The sequence below is a fragment of the Rhinopithecus bieti genome, unplaced genomic scaffold, assembly GCF_001698545.2.
Source record: "Rhinopithecus bieti isolate Rb0 unplaced genomic scaffold, ASM169854v2 scaffold_1583, whole genome shotgun sequence".
In the NCBI taxonomy this organism is placed as follows: Eukaryota; Metazoa; Chordata; class Mammalia; order Primates; family Cercopithecidae; genus Rhinopithecus; species Rhinopithecus bieti.
The window spans coordinates 2,262,429-2,275,537 of NW_016803645.1; the positions used below are offsets into that span (position 1 = coordinate 2,262,429).

Sequence of the window (13,109 nt, forward strand, 5' to 3'; positions counted from 1 at the left end):
TTTTTTTTTTTTTTTTTGCCTCTCTCAGAGTAAGGAATATACCATGACTATCAAAGTGCTTTAAAACTATAATTATGTGAAGAGACTATTTTACAAGCAATTGCGTGTTTAAATGCCCGAGTATAAATTGAATGCTCTAGAAATGGAGTACTTACTGATTCAAATTTACTAATAATTACAATTAAATATTTATATTTAATAATTATAGTAGAACAGTAAAACAATCCGAAGATGTCCCCACCTCTAAAGTTTATAAGTTTATTCCTAATGATCTAGGAAAGACTGGAGTTGAATGCCTGTGTGTTCTTCTCATTATTACTCTGATTTTCTATTATAAAATGATTTTAAAAGAATTATATGTCTTAGCTCCTCACTAAAGTATCCATCTTTTATTTGGTTTAACTCTTGTTTGTTTGTTTTTGAGACAGTGTCTCACTTTGTCCCCCAGACTGGAGTGTAGTGGCATGATCGTGGCTCACTGCAGCCTTGATCTCCCAGGTTCAGGTGATTCTCTCACCTCAGCCTCCCAAGTATGCCACCATGCCCAGCTAATTTTTAAAATTTTTTGTAAAGACAGGGTCTCATTATGTTGCCCAAGCTGATCTCTAACTCCTGGTCTCCAGTGATCTTCTTGCCTCAGCCTCCCAAAGAGCTAGGATTATAGGCGTGAGCCATTGCACTAAGCCTTAATTCATTTTTTTCCAAAGATGAAACACAATTTTAAACTTGCTGGGGAATTCAAAGGAAGTATTCTTTTCCAGTTATCTTATTTTTTTTGAGATGGAGTCTTGCTCTGTCTCCAGGCTGGAGTGCAGTGGCGTGATCTCGGCTCACTGCAACCTCCACCTTCCGGGTTCATGCCATTCTCCTGCCTCAGGCTCTCTGGTAGCTCAGACTACAGGCGCCTGCCACCACACCTGGCTAATTTTTTGTATTTTTAGTAGAGGTGGGGTTTCACCATGTTGGCCAGGGTGGTCTCAATCTCCTGACATCATGATTCACCCGCCTTGGCCTCCCAAAGTGCTGGGATTACAGGCGTGAGGCACTGTGCCTGGCTGCCCACAGTTATCTATTAAGGACACATCTTTTTGTGACTCTATAGATATAATTGAAATTCTGGTAAATTTACCAGAATTGCTTAAGTCATTAAGCAATAACTTAAATGCTATTATTTCCTATGACCCAGAAAATAATTACTATTGTCCCCAGTATGTAGTTTCTACCATTTCCAATAATGTTGCAACTGTCTTTGAAACATTGTTAGTCATAACTCATTAGTCACCATTGTGCTTTTTGGTGACCATTGCCCTTCTCTTTCTTATTCTGTAGTTATTTTATTTTATTTTATTTTTTTTGAGACAGAGTCTCGCTCTGTGGCCCAGGCTGGAGTGCAGTGGCCGGATCTTGGCTCACTGCAAGCTCCGCCTCCCAGGTTTACGCCATTCTCCTGCCTCAGCCTCCCGACCAGCTGGGACTACAGGCGCCCGCCACCTCGCCCGGCTAGTTTTTTTGCATTTTTTAGTAGAGACGGGGTTTCACCGTGTTAGCCAGGATGGTCTCGATCTCCTGACCTCATGATCCGCCCGTCTTGGCCTCCCAAAGTGCTGGGATTACAGGCTTGAGCCACCGCGCCCGGCATTCTGTAGTTATTAAAACCGGTTGTCCTGGTTGTCCAACTCATGGACACGCAAATTAGCTTTGGTGCATACCTTAGTGGTTCAGACATCTTCTAAGACATAAATTCTGTTGTTTCAACATGTGTATGAAAGATACGCATTTACTCATGAGTCAGTCAGTAAGATGTCTGCATTGTCTTCTGCAGTAAAGAATGCTTTATTTACTATAAAATTTGATGTTTTGTTGAGGAATGTTAAGTGATGCTTTTTTATACTCATACTTTTCATTGATGATACACAAAATTGATTACCCTAAGGTATTGACAAAAGTGGGTGATTTTACTGTCTTCAAAAGTTGTCAAGTATGTTTTCCAGTATAACACTTCTGACTCTCAGATTAGGGACCTCCCATCACAGTGGCCATCTAGTAAGAACATGGCTTGTTATAAGAAACTGCGTTTGTTGGAAGACTGAATTAGATGAACTTTATAGTCTCTTGTAATAAAATAAGAGATAGCACAATGGTACAAAGGGGAGGTTCTGAGCTCAGAGTTCTGGGGTTTGAATCTTATCTGTGACACAAATACACACCAATCTGTATGACCTTGGGCAAACTGCTTAACTTTTATGCACTTCACTTCCCTCATCTGTTAAATGGAGACAGTATTAGTACCCATAGCTGATGTAAGGATTTAATGTGTTAATATGAATATAGCTCTTAGAACAATATCTGGTGCATAATTAAGCACTTAATAAGTATTAGTTATGACGATATATTAGTTCATTCCCACACTGCTATAAAGAACTACCTGAGACTGGGAAATTTATAGAGAAAGGAGGTTTAATTGGCTCGCTGTTCCACAGGCTGTACAGGAACCATGGCTGGGGAGGTGTCAGGAAACTTACAATCATGGCGGAAGGCAAAGGGGAAGTAGTCACAGTCTTCACATAGCAGAACGAGAGAGAGAAAGAGAGAGAAGGGGAAAGTGCTACACACTTTTTATATTTTATTTATTCTTATTTTTTAATTTTAAAAAACAGAAAGGGGGCTTTGCTATTTTGCCCAGACTGACGTCAAACTCCTGAGCTCAAGTGATCTGTTATACACTTTTAAACAACCAGATCTCATGAGAACTCACTCATTGTCATGAGAACAACAAGAGAAAATCCACCCCCATGATCCAGTCACCTCCCACCAGGCCCCTCTTTCAACACTGAAGATCGTAATTAAACATGAGATTTGGGTAGGGGCACAGGGTCAAACCATATCAGATGGTGATGAATGAGCTTGTCATCAGCCATGGCCTTTATTCCCAGCGACTTACTTCTTCAGGTGTGCTTATATGCTGCCTTGGTTCCACCTGATGCAAACGTAAGGCGAAGCTCAGGCTTCACCGCTTTCTACTGAAGCTGACACCGTGGTGTCCTTCCTTCCATCACACTGCCCTCCCCATTTTACAGGCGCCACCTCTCCTCTTCCCCTCCCTGCCCCATTGCAGGTCTTTCCACACACATCCAAACACCGCTGGATTTCAGATTTTATGACAAAGGGGTTTATTATGATATTTTTCTAGCAAAGTCAAATGTTTACATAAGAGAAAGTCTTGAACCAGTTACTAGGATAATAAAATGTCCTCCAACTGCATGCAAAAGTATGTTAACAATTTTCATCTTTTAATCCTGTCATTAAGCTATACTAAAGGAATCTTGTTTATCCAGTCATTCTAATCTATTATCAACATAGTTCTCTTTAAAAAAATTTTATTTTAAGTTCTGGGATACATGTGCAGAATGTGCAGGTTTGTTACATGGGTATACATGTTCCATGGTGGGTTGCTGCATCTATCAACCTGTCATCTAGGTTTTAAGCCCCATATGCATTAGTTATTTTTCCTAATGCTCTCCCTCCTCTTGCCCCCCACCCCCGACAGGTCCTGGTGTGTAATAGACATAGTTCTTAGTTCAAGAGTGTGTAGTGGGAGCAAACAGTTCCTATTTAGTTTTCATTCACATGTGCCTACATTTTTGGCCCCATAATTATTTTGAGTTCTCCACAGATTTCTTAAGTACAGAATGCTTGTCTAATTATTTTGACATATTCCTGCTGGGCAGTAAATATTGTGAAGTTTTATGTGAATGCATTTGAACATCAGGTTATATTTTTCTTACTATGTTTTACTTGCTATGGCCTATGAAACTTATGTTCTAAGGATGGCTTAATTTTGATTTATGTTACCAAGTGATTCAAGGTGTCAATGGACTTTTTCCAGAACAGAAACGTGTGGGGCCAGGTCTCACACCTCTAATAAAGAAACAACTCAGACTCCAAGGGTTTCTTGCCTTATTTTAAAATAAACTCTGTGTTAAAAACTTGTGTGCTGGCGGTGAAGAAATAGATGACCACATGTATTTTCTTCTTGAAGGCTCATAATTTTTGTGCATATGTGTGCAAAATATAACAATATGAACAAGAATGTGGCAACTAGATTACAAAAAAAGAACTGGCCAAAGAATACTTATATGGACATTATTTCTTGAAAACAGTATCTGTAAGCTTTTCAGATTATTGAGAGGGCAGGTTAACATTGGAGCTATTGTTTTCCTGGTTAATAATATTTTGCTTTTTTAAAATTGTAGCTCAAAATATGGGTATAGCTTTCTAAAAAATAGAATCCAATTTCAAGAATGATGAGGTACTAACTGAAAATCTCTAAATCTTTTATTTCCACACATTAATAGGGCATTTCCTCAGAAAATTTTCTGCATGTATTATAGGTAGACAGTGAGGAAAAGGGAATAGAAAAGATCAAGTTTTCTCAGCAAGCAAAAGGTTTCTTGTTGCCATTTTCATTTTCCCTGAGTTTATTATCCTCAGTAGAGACATCAATGTCTTTCCTAATAAAATCACCTTCCAGCCAAACTGTTAAAAAGGGCAACTAACTACTTTGGGTGTATGTCAGTTTACACAGAAAAAATTTAGATAGAGCTTGAAGAAATATAGAAAAGACTTCTGTTAATAATTAATGAGGCACAGGAGCTCTTATTAGACTAGACTGTGTTATGCTGAAATTAACTCTCGAGTAACTCTGATTTCTTTTTTTTTTTTTTTGAGTCGGAGTCTCACTCTGTTACCCAGGCTGGAGTGCAGTGGTACGATCTTGGCTCACTGCAACCTCTGCCTCCCGGGTTCAAGCGATTCTTTTGCCTCAGTCTCCCGAGTAGCTGGGACTATAGGCAGACACCACCATGCCTGACTAATTTTTAATAGAGACGGGGTTTCACCATGTTGGCCAAGATGGTCTTGATCTCCTGACTTTGTGGTCCACCTGCCTTGGCCTCCCAAAGTGCTGAGATTATAGGCGTGAGCCTCACTGTGCCTGGCTGTATCTCTGATTTCTTACCCAAACTCTTATGTTCAGTGCTGGTCATCAGGAGGGGAGGGCTCCTCTACTCCATATAATCACTCAGGGATTCAGGCTGATGAAAGCTCCACCATCCTGCAACACCACCATGTCAATAGGTGGCTTCAGAGTTGGCCATGACACAGGAGGGTGTGGGGCACTCATACTCTTCTCCAGACACAAAGTGATGACATCACCTCTGCCAAGTTCCCATTGGTCAGAACAACTCACGTGTCCTCTCCTAACTGCATGGGCCTGGGAGGTCTTCCTGGGGGCTGAGGGAGAAGAGGAGAACTAGACACAGAGCACAGTAGCAATTTCTTATCTGATTTTATGTGCTGCAAAGTTATCACATCCAGTGTCTCTATATAACACCCTTCCTTTCTAAATCAGTCACACTTACAATTCCTTCTGTTCTGCCAGGTAATTGAGTTATTTTGATATTTTAAAATTAACTTCACATTTTTTACTTTCTGAGCTTAGGTGAGAACAAGTGAAACAAAGATTATGAAGAAGGAATTAGTGAAGGCATAGATACCATCAACAGCAGAAAAATGTCTAATTACATTTTAGCCTTCATCTGTTTATAGACTTCATTGGTGTTATTAATGGTACTTTCTTTTTTCCCAACAAAATCATTACTTGAAATTAAATGTAACTGCAAATGTGTGACGATTGATTGCAAAATCAATTTAAGGGATATCAAGCTGGAAATATGGAACTATACTTGCATAGTTTCAGTAGATTGTATTTTATGTGTACATCTTTTTTTAATTATATGCTCATCTTTCCCTGAATCTTAATCTCATGTTCTTTTCCTTTTCTATCTCATGTTTTCTTTTAAATGTCTTTATCAGTTTATTAAAGTATTTTACCAAGCAATGTTTTCACATAGGGCACATAAGGAATAAACAAACATGTCTAAAATATGTTTATTTTGCACTCACAATAATTGTGTGTTTGGTTGGATATAGAACTTTATGTACAAATTTATTTTCACTAAGAACTTCAAAGGTATTGTCCCCATGTCCTTCAGCAGCTCATCTTGCATGAGAAATCTAATGCTGTTCTTGTTTCTTTAGAGATAGAACATTTTTGTTCTGTCTGTAAACTTTTAGAATTCTCTGTATACTTTGAAATTCTGAAATTTCACAAGATATATTCAAACTTACATCGTATTGTATTGTATTGTATTGTATTGTATTGTATTGTTTGTATTTTTTGAGACGGAGTTTTGCTCTGTCGCCCAGGCTGGAGTGCAGTGGCGCAATGTCGGCTCACTGCAAGCTCCACCTCCCAGGTTCACACCATTCTCCTGCCTCAGCCTCCTGAGTAGCTGGGATTACAGGTGCCCACCACCGTGCCTGGCTAACTTTTGTATTTTTAGTAGAGACAGGGTTTCACTGAATTAGCCAAGATGGTCTCCATCTCCTGACCTCGTGATCCACCCGCCTGGGCCTTCCAAAGTGCTGGGATTACAGGTGTGAGCTCCCGCGCCCGGCCTTTTGTTTTTGTTTGTTTTTTGTTTTTTGTTTTTGAGATGGAGTTTTGCTCTTGTGCCCCAGGCTGGAGTGCAATGCATGATCTTGGCTTATTGCAACCTCCGCCTCCCAGGTTCAAGTGATTCTCCTGCCTCAGCCTCCTGAGTAGCTGGGATTACAGGCATGCACCAGCATACCTGGCTAATTTTTTTTTTTTTTTTTTTGTATTTTTAGTAGAGACGGGATTTCACCATGTTGACCAGGCTGGTTCTGAAATCCTGACCTCAGGTGATCCACCCGCCTCAGCCTCCCAAAGTGCTGGGATTGCAGGAATGAGGTACCGTGCCCCGCCCTCAAATGTGCATCCTTGAAAATTTGTGGGATTGACTATTTTGTAGCATAGAAGATTTTTTCCACTCTCTCCCTGGGTTCTGCTTCCTGCTGTTGTGGCTTCATTTTCAATCTCTTTTCTCCACTATTTCACAAAGGTGACCACTGCTAACTCCAGGTTTGCAGGGCATTCATGGCTGACACCCCAGAAAAGAGGGACAAATCTCTTTCCCAATATTTCAGACAGGATTTCCTGATTATCTTGACTTGATGCACGTACTCCTTTCTGGATTGGTCATTGTGACAAAGAGGAGTAAGTACTTTGATCCATCTACTTCTTACCACTTCTATTGCTACCACTCTGGTCCAACAAAAGAGATGACACTGTAATCTCTTCCCTGGATCATTCCAGTAGCCTCTTAATTGATTTCTCTGTTTATGTCTTTTCTCTCTTTCAGTCTGTTCTCAGTGCTGGACCCAGAGCTGTTAATGTGTTTGTCAGATCAGAACCCTACAAAGCCATTCATTTTATTTATTTATTTATTTATTTATTTATTTATTTATTTAATTTTGAGACAGAGTCTTGCTTTGTCACCCAGGTTGGTGTGCAATGGTGCAATCTCAGCTCACCGCCACCTCCGCTTCCCAGGTTCAAGCTATTCTCCTGCCTCAGCCTCCCGAGTACAGGATTACAGACAAGTGTCAGCATGCCAGGCTATTTTTTTGTGTTGTTGTTGAGATGGAGTTTCACTCTTGTTGCCCAGGCTGGAGAGCAATGGTGCCATCTCGGCTCATTGCAACCTCCACCTTCTGGGTTCAGGTTATTCTCCTGCCTCAGCCTCCCAAGTAGCTGGGATTACAGGTTGTGTGCCACCACATCTGGCTAATTTTTTGTATTTTTAGTAGAGATGGGGTTTCACCATGTTGGCCAGGCTGGTCTTGAACTCATAACCTCAGGTGATCCACCTGCCTCGGCCTCCCAAAGTGCTGGGATTACAGGCTTGAGCCACCATGCCTGGCCAAGCTTGCCCATTTCGCTTCAAGGAAAACTAAAGTCTTCAACAAGAGTTTATTTATTTATTTAGAGACAAGCTTTCACATTGCTATCCAGGCTAGAGTGCAGTATTGCTCACTGCAACCTCAAACTCCTGGGCTCAAGTGATCCTCCCATCTCAGCCTCCTAAGTAGCTAGGATTACAGGCATGCACCACCACACAAGGCTACTTTTTGAATTTTTTTTTTTTTTTTTTTTTTTTTAGAGATGGGGTCTTGCTCTGTTACCCAGGCTGGAGTGCAGTGTTGTGATCTCGGCTCACTGCAACCTCCACCTCCCGGGTTCAGGCCGGTTCAGGCCGGTTCAGGCTGAGGCAATTCTCCTGCCTCAGCCTCCCAAGTAGCTGGGATTACAGATGTACACCACCATGCCTGGCAATTTTTTTTTTTTCTTTTGTGTTTTAGTAGGCACGGGGTTTCACCATCTTGGCCAGGTTGGTCTTGAACTCCTGACCTCAAGTGATCTGCCCGCCTCGGCCTCCCTAAGTGCTGGGATTGCAGGCGTGAGCCACTGCACCTGGACTTAATTTTTAAATTGTTCTGTTGAGATGGGGATTCTCACTATGTTGCCCAAGCTGGTCTCAAACTCCTGGCCTCAAACAATCATTCCACCCTGGCCTCCCAAAGTGTTGGGATTGCAGGTATAAGCCATAGCATCTGGCCTGGTTCTCACTTTTCAAAATGACTTTTATTTTGAAATATAACATACATACAGTGGAAAACATGAAAAAAATGGAATAGCTAGATGATTTATCATAAAGTGTAAATTCTTGCAACTGCCACTTGAATCAAGAAATAGAATACCATTGGGATCCCGAATCCCCTCTTATACCCCTTCCAATAAATAATTCCTGACTCCTCCTCAAAGGTTACCACTCTCCTGCCATTTGCGGTCATTGTGGTTGCATTTTGTTATAATTTTATGAGCCGAGTACACTTCCCTAAACACTATGATCTAGTTTTGGCTGCTGTATTATTTTATATAAATGGAATCATATAATTTATATTCTTTTGTGTCTAGCTTCTTTCTCTCAAAGTTATGTCACTGTGGGTAGAAGTAGTCATTTTGATTGCTATGTAGTTCATTGTAATGACTATATCACAATTTATTCATTTTCCCATTGATGGACATTTGTTTTGTTTTGTTTTGTTTTTTTTTTAAACAATTTTTTAAATGATTTACTTCTTTGTAGAGCTAGAGTTTCACTTTGTTTCCCAGGCTGGTCTTGAACTTCTGGCCTCCAGTGATCTTCCCATGTTGGCCTCTCAAAGCACTGGGATTATAGGCCTGAGCCACCATGCCCAGCCCTGTTTTTTGTTGTGGTTGTTATTAACGAACTGGATAGAACCATTGTTACACATTTTCAGAATACATTTGCACACATATCTGAGGCATGTACACCTTAGAGTAAAGGTTGTGGGCATAGACTATGCATGTAATTAACCTTAGCAAGTGTTACCAAACACTTTTCCAAAATAATTTTCCACTGGCAATATTTTGAGTTTTCAGTGGTTCCACAATCCTGCCAACGCTTGGCATTGTCAGTCTTTTAAAATTACACTGTTTTGGTGGCTGTTTAATTATGTTTCATTGCTGTTCTGCCTTGCATTTCCCTGATGGTTAATGAGGTTTAGTGTCTCTCCTATATATATTGGCTAATTGATGTTCCTCCTTGGTCAAAGGCCAGTAAGACTTTTCTCATTTTTGTCTTAGGTTTTCTGCCTGTTCCTTATTGATTCATGGGAGTTCTTTACAGATTCTGAATGCATGGCCTCATGCAAGTTATATGTATGACACATATTTCTTCTCATTCATTTGCTTGTTTTCTCAGTCCCTAAGGTTGTCTTTTGATGAATGGGAATTCTTAATTCTAATATGTTTCAACTTACAGCTTTTCCTTTATGATTAGAACCAGTGGGGGAAATGACAGTATTTTCAATAGATGATACTGACATAATTGGCTATTAATTTAAAAGATGAAACTTGACCCCTATTTGAAACCATAATAGAAAATCAATTCCAAGTATATTGTAGATCTAATAAGGAAGACAAGGCAATAAAATTTGTAGAAGGAAAAGTAGGACAATATCCTTATGACTACAGAATAATGAAGATAACAGCAAAGGAAAAGCACTAGCCAGAGTCATCTTCACAATATTGACTCTTCCAATGAATGAACACAACATCTTTCCATTTATTTATACCTTTTAAAGTTTCTTTCAAAATTGATTTCTTCATTGAAGTCTTATACATCTTTTTTTATTAGATTCATTCTAACATATTTGAATTTTTGTGATACTGCTATTTTCTTAGAAATTTTACTTTCAAACTGTTGGTGGCTGGTAGAAATGTTACTGATTTTAACATATTGGCTTTGTAGCTAGCAACCTTCTTATGTCCACTTTTTTAAAATGTTGAGACAGCGTCTGGCTCTGACACCCAGGCTGGAAAGTGGTGGCATGATTTCAGCTCACTGCAACCTCCATCCCTCAGGTTCAAGGGATCTCCTCATCCCAGCCCCCAAAATAGCTGGGACCTCAGGTGCACACCACCATGACCAGCTTTTTTTTTTTTTTTTTTTTTGTATTTTTGGTAGAGACAGGGTTTCTCCATGTTGCCTAGGCTGGTCTCAAACTCCTGAGCTCTAGCGATCCACACACCATAACCTCCCAAAGTGCTGGGATTACAGGCATGAGCCACCACACCTGGCCCACTTTTTAATTGTAATTGTTAATGTGTAGATTCTTTCTGCATGTAAAAGTGTATCATCTGAAAATAATGACAATCTTGATTTTTTACCTTTTAATCATAATTTTTTTACCATTGTTTTCCAGTACTTTTGAGACAATGTTGTTAAGTGATAATGAGAATCTTTGGCTTATTGCTAATATCAAAGGAAAATATTTCAACATGTCACCATCAAATATGTGATGTAGGAATAAGGACCTTCTTACTTATTGAAAACAGTGGAGTAAGGACCTTTTTGTTTTGACCATGACAGGAATTTGGAGAGGGTTTGGCTTGACTTGGCAGTTCATCTTTGACCCATGTGACTTTAGCTGGGGTGACTAGGATTGGAGGATCCCTACTTTCAAGATCACTTTTGCATCCATACGTCTGGAGCCTTGGCGTCTCTTGGATTCCCATTCTCTACTTGGCATCCCGTTCTCCTGGGCCTGTCCACAGGGCTTGGCTCTTTGCAGCACAGCAGCATCAGGGAACCTGGACCTGGTGAATGTCAATCTGGCTTCTGCTAGAGCATATGTTCCTCTTTCAGATGTAAAATCCCATGAAGTTGAGCCTGTGAAGTCATAGAAATTGCAATTAAACATATCTGTTAAATTAAAAATCAATTTCCAATCTAAACTTTTTTTTTCTACACAGGAGCTTAAAAATAATAATCTAAACAATTGTCATAGCTGAATTTTAGTACTATGGAATAAAGAAAAAAATAGGTGATTCCTTCTATTTTGCGATGACAGACTTTTACTTTTGAGGTTAAATGAAGGTATTTAGGGCAGGAAGGAGAGAGGAAGGTGCATCTGTGCATGGAAGGTGAGGAGGTGGGCGCAGTACAGCGTGTAGGTGAGGTGCGAGTGAGAAAATGAGCATGTAAAGACGAGAGTGGGTGGACCACAGGAAGCTGGGCGGACCACAGGAAGCTGGCTGGAAAAAAAAACTCTTTGACTTTACTTAATTAAAAGCAAGAAAAAAGCAACCCAAAGACAAGCGGAAAATCTCACAGGCAAAGTCTATAGAAAGGGATGGAAACAAAAAATAAGCCCACATGTGTTCAGAGAAAGGTGAAGTGACTGGCCAGTTATAGTCTGCTCTGTAATTTTTGTATTACTTCGCAGTACTTTATACAGTAAGATAGTCTAATTATTGTAAACTAGTTCAACCATTATGGAAAACAGTATGGCGATTCCTCAATGCTTCCTGGAAAAACAAATTGAAAATTTTCTTTTTGAAAACTTAGATTTCTGAGTTTATGATTCTAGTGATTTTAAAATGCGCTATTTAAATTGAAAGAATGTCAAATTAGGGAGTGGGGACGATTTAATCTTTTGTCTTAAGGTAAATATTGTACTTAGGTATTTTTCCACTAGGTGTCTCTTTGCATACATGTTATGATTTCAGAGAAAGCGAATCTATTCCTGAAGGCATTCACTTATGTGGATTGTATCAACAAATATCTCAATTTGGGTTGGTGGGTATTTAAGAATGACTTTAATTTCAGTCCTTCCTAAAAAATAAATAGGTGTCTTTTAGTGACTTCTCTCGTTCTTGCTTTCAATGTTTGGGAGACGCTGACCCAGATTTTTTAGCAGATGCAAAATTGAGGTCCTTGTGCCTGTGTGGTTACCAGCATGATATGGTTTAAGCCTTCAATTTATAGCCTGCCTATGTGGGATTCTGACCAGGATGTGAGCCCTTCATCATTTCTGAATGAAACCTCACCTAGGATGCACAATTCCCAAACGAGCCGCGTGCAGCTCGTCAGTGTCGCTTTCTGAGAGCTGCATTGCCTGCTGATCAGACCCTCCCAGACCACACAGTGGCAGCTGAACTGTGATCCCACGAGTGGCCCTTTGGGCAGCCACATGATCACTGCTAGTCACCTTAGGTTCCCTTGAATTGTCTAAATTTGGTAAATAGCTTACTCATTCTAACTTGTCCTAAAGTTGAGGCAGGGCCAATGTAAGTAAACAGATATTTATTAGGTGCCCACTGCATGTCTTACCTTCAATGTCTGTAAGAATTATTAGATTCATTCATTGTCTAAGAATGTAATGAGATCTACTGTTTGCGGGGGGGGCGGAAAAAGCCTGCTTCTAAGGAGAATTTGAAAAGGCAAAGATTATTCTGAGACAGCACTGCTGATGACCACAGGGTCCTGGACCTGGGGTTTGAAAATCTGAATTTAAATTTGGCTTTAATTTGCTAGTTGTGTAAACCGGTTAGTCTACCTACTCTGTATATTAGTATCTTCATGTGTAAAAGTGTAAGTTACTTTACAGCGTTGCTGTGAAGGCTGAAAACAGTTTGCAATAGTTCTGCCAAATATCATTATAAGAGCCTCCAAGAAAAGTCACCCTATTCTGGGTAAAGCAGCCCTTACCATGATTATATACAGTAGTTTAACTCCTTATGGTCTCTCTTGTCTGGTAACCCTTGGGCATGACCTTTGCAAAATTACAAGGCCCCTAAAAATGATCTTTTCTTT

At 39.9% G+C, this 13,109-nt stretch overlaps 1 protein-coding gene across 5 annotated transcripts in view; it reads left to right on the top strand.

The window, feature by feature from the left end:
• IPCEF1 (interaction protein for cytohesin exchange factors 1) overlaps positions 1-13,109 on the top strand; it is a 217,360-nt gene that overhangs the window by 75,463 nt on the left and 128,788 nt on the right. The gene's annotated exons all lie outside the window — the stretch shown is intronic.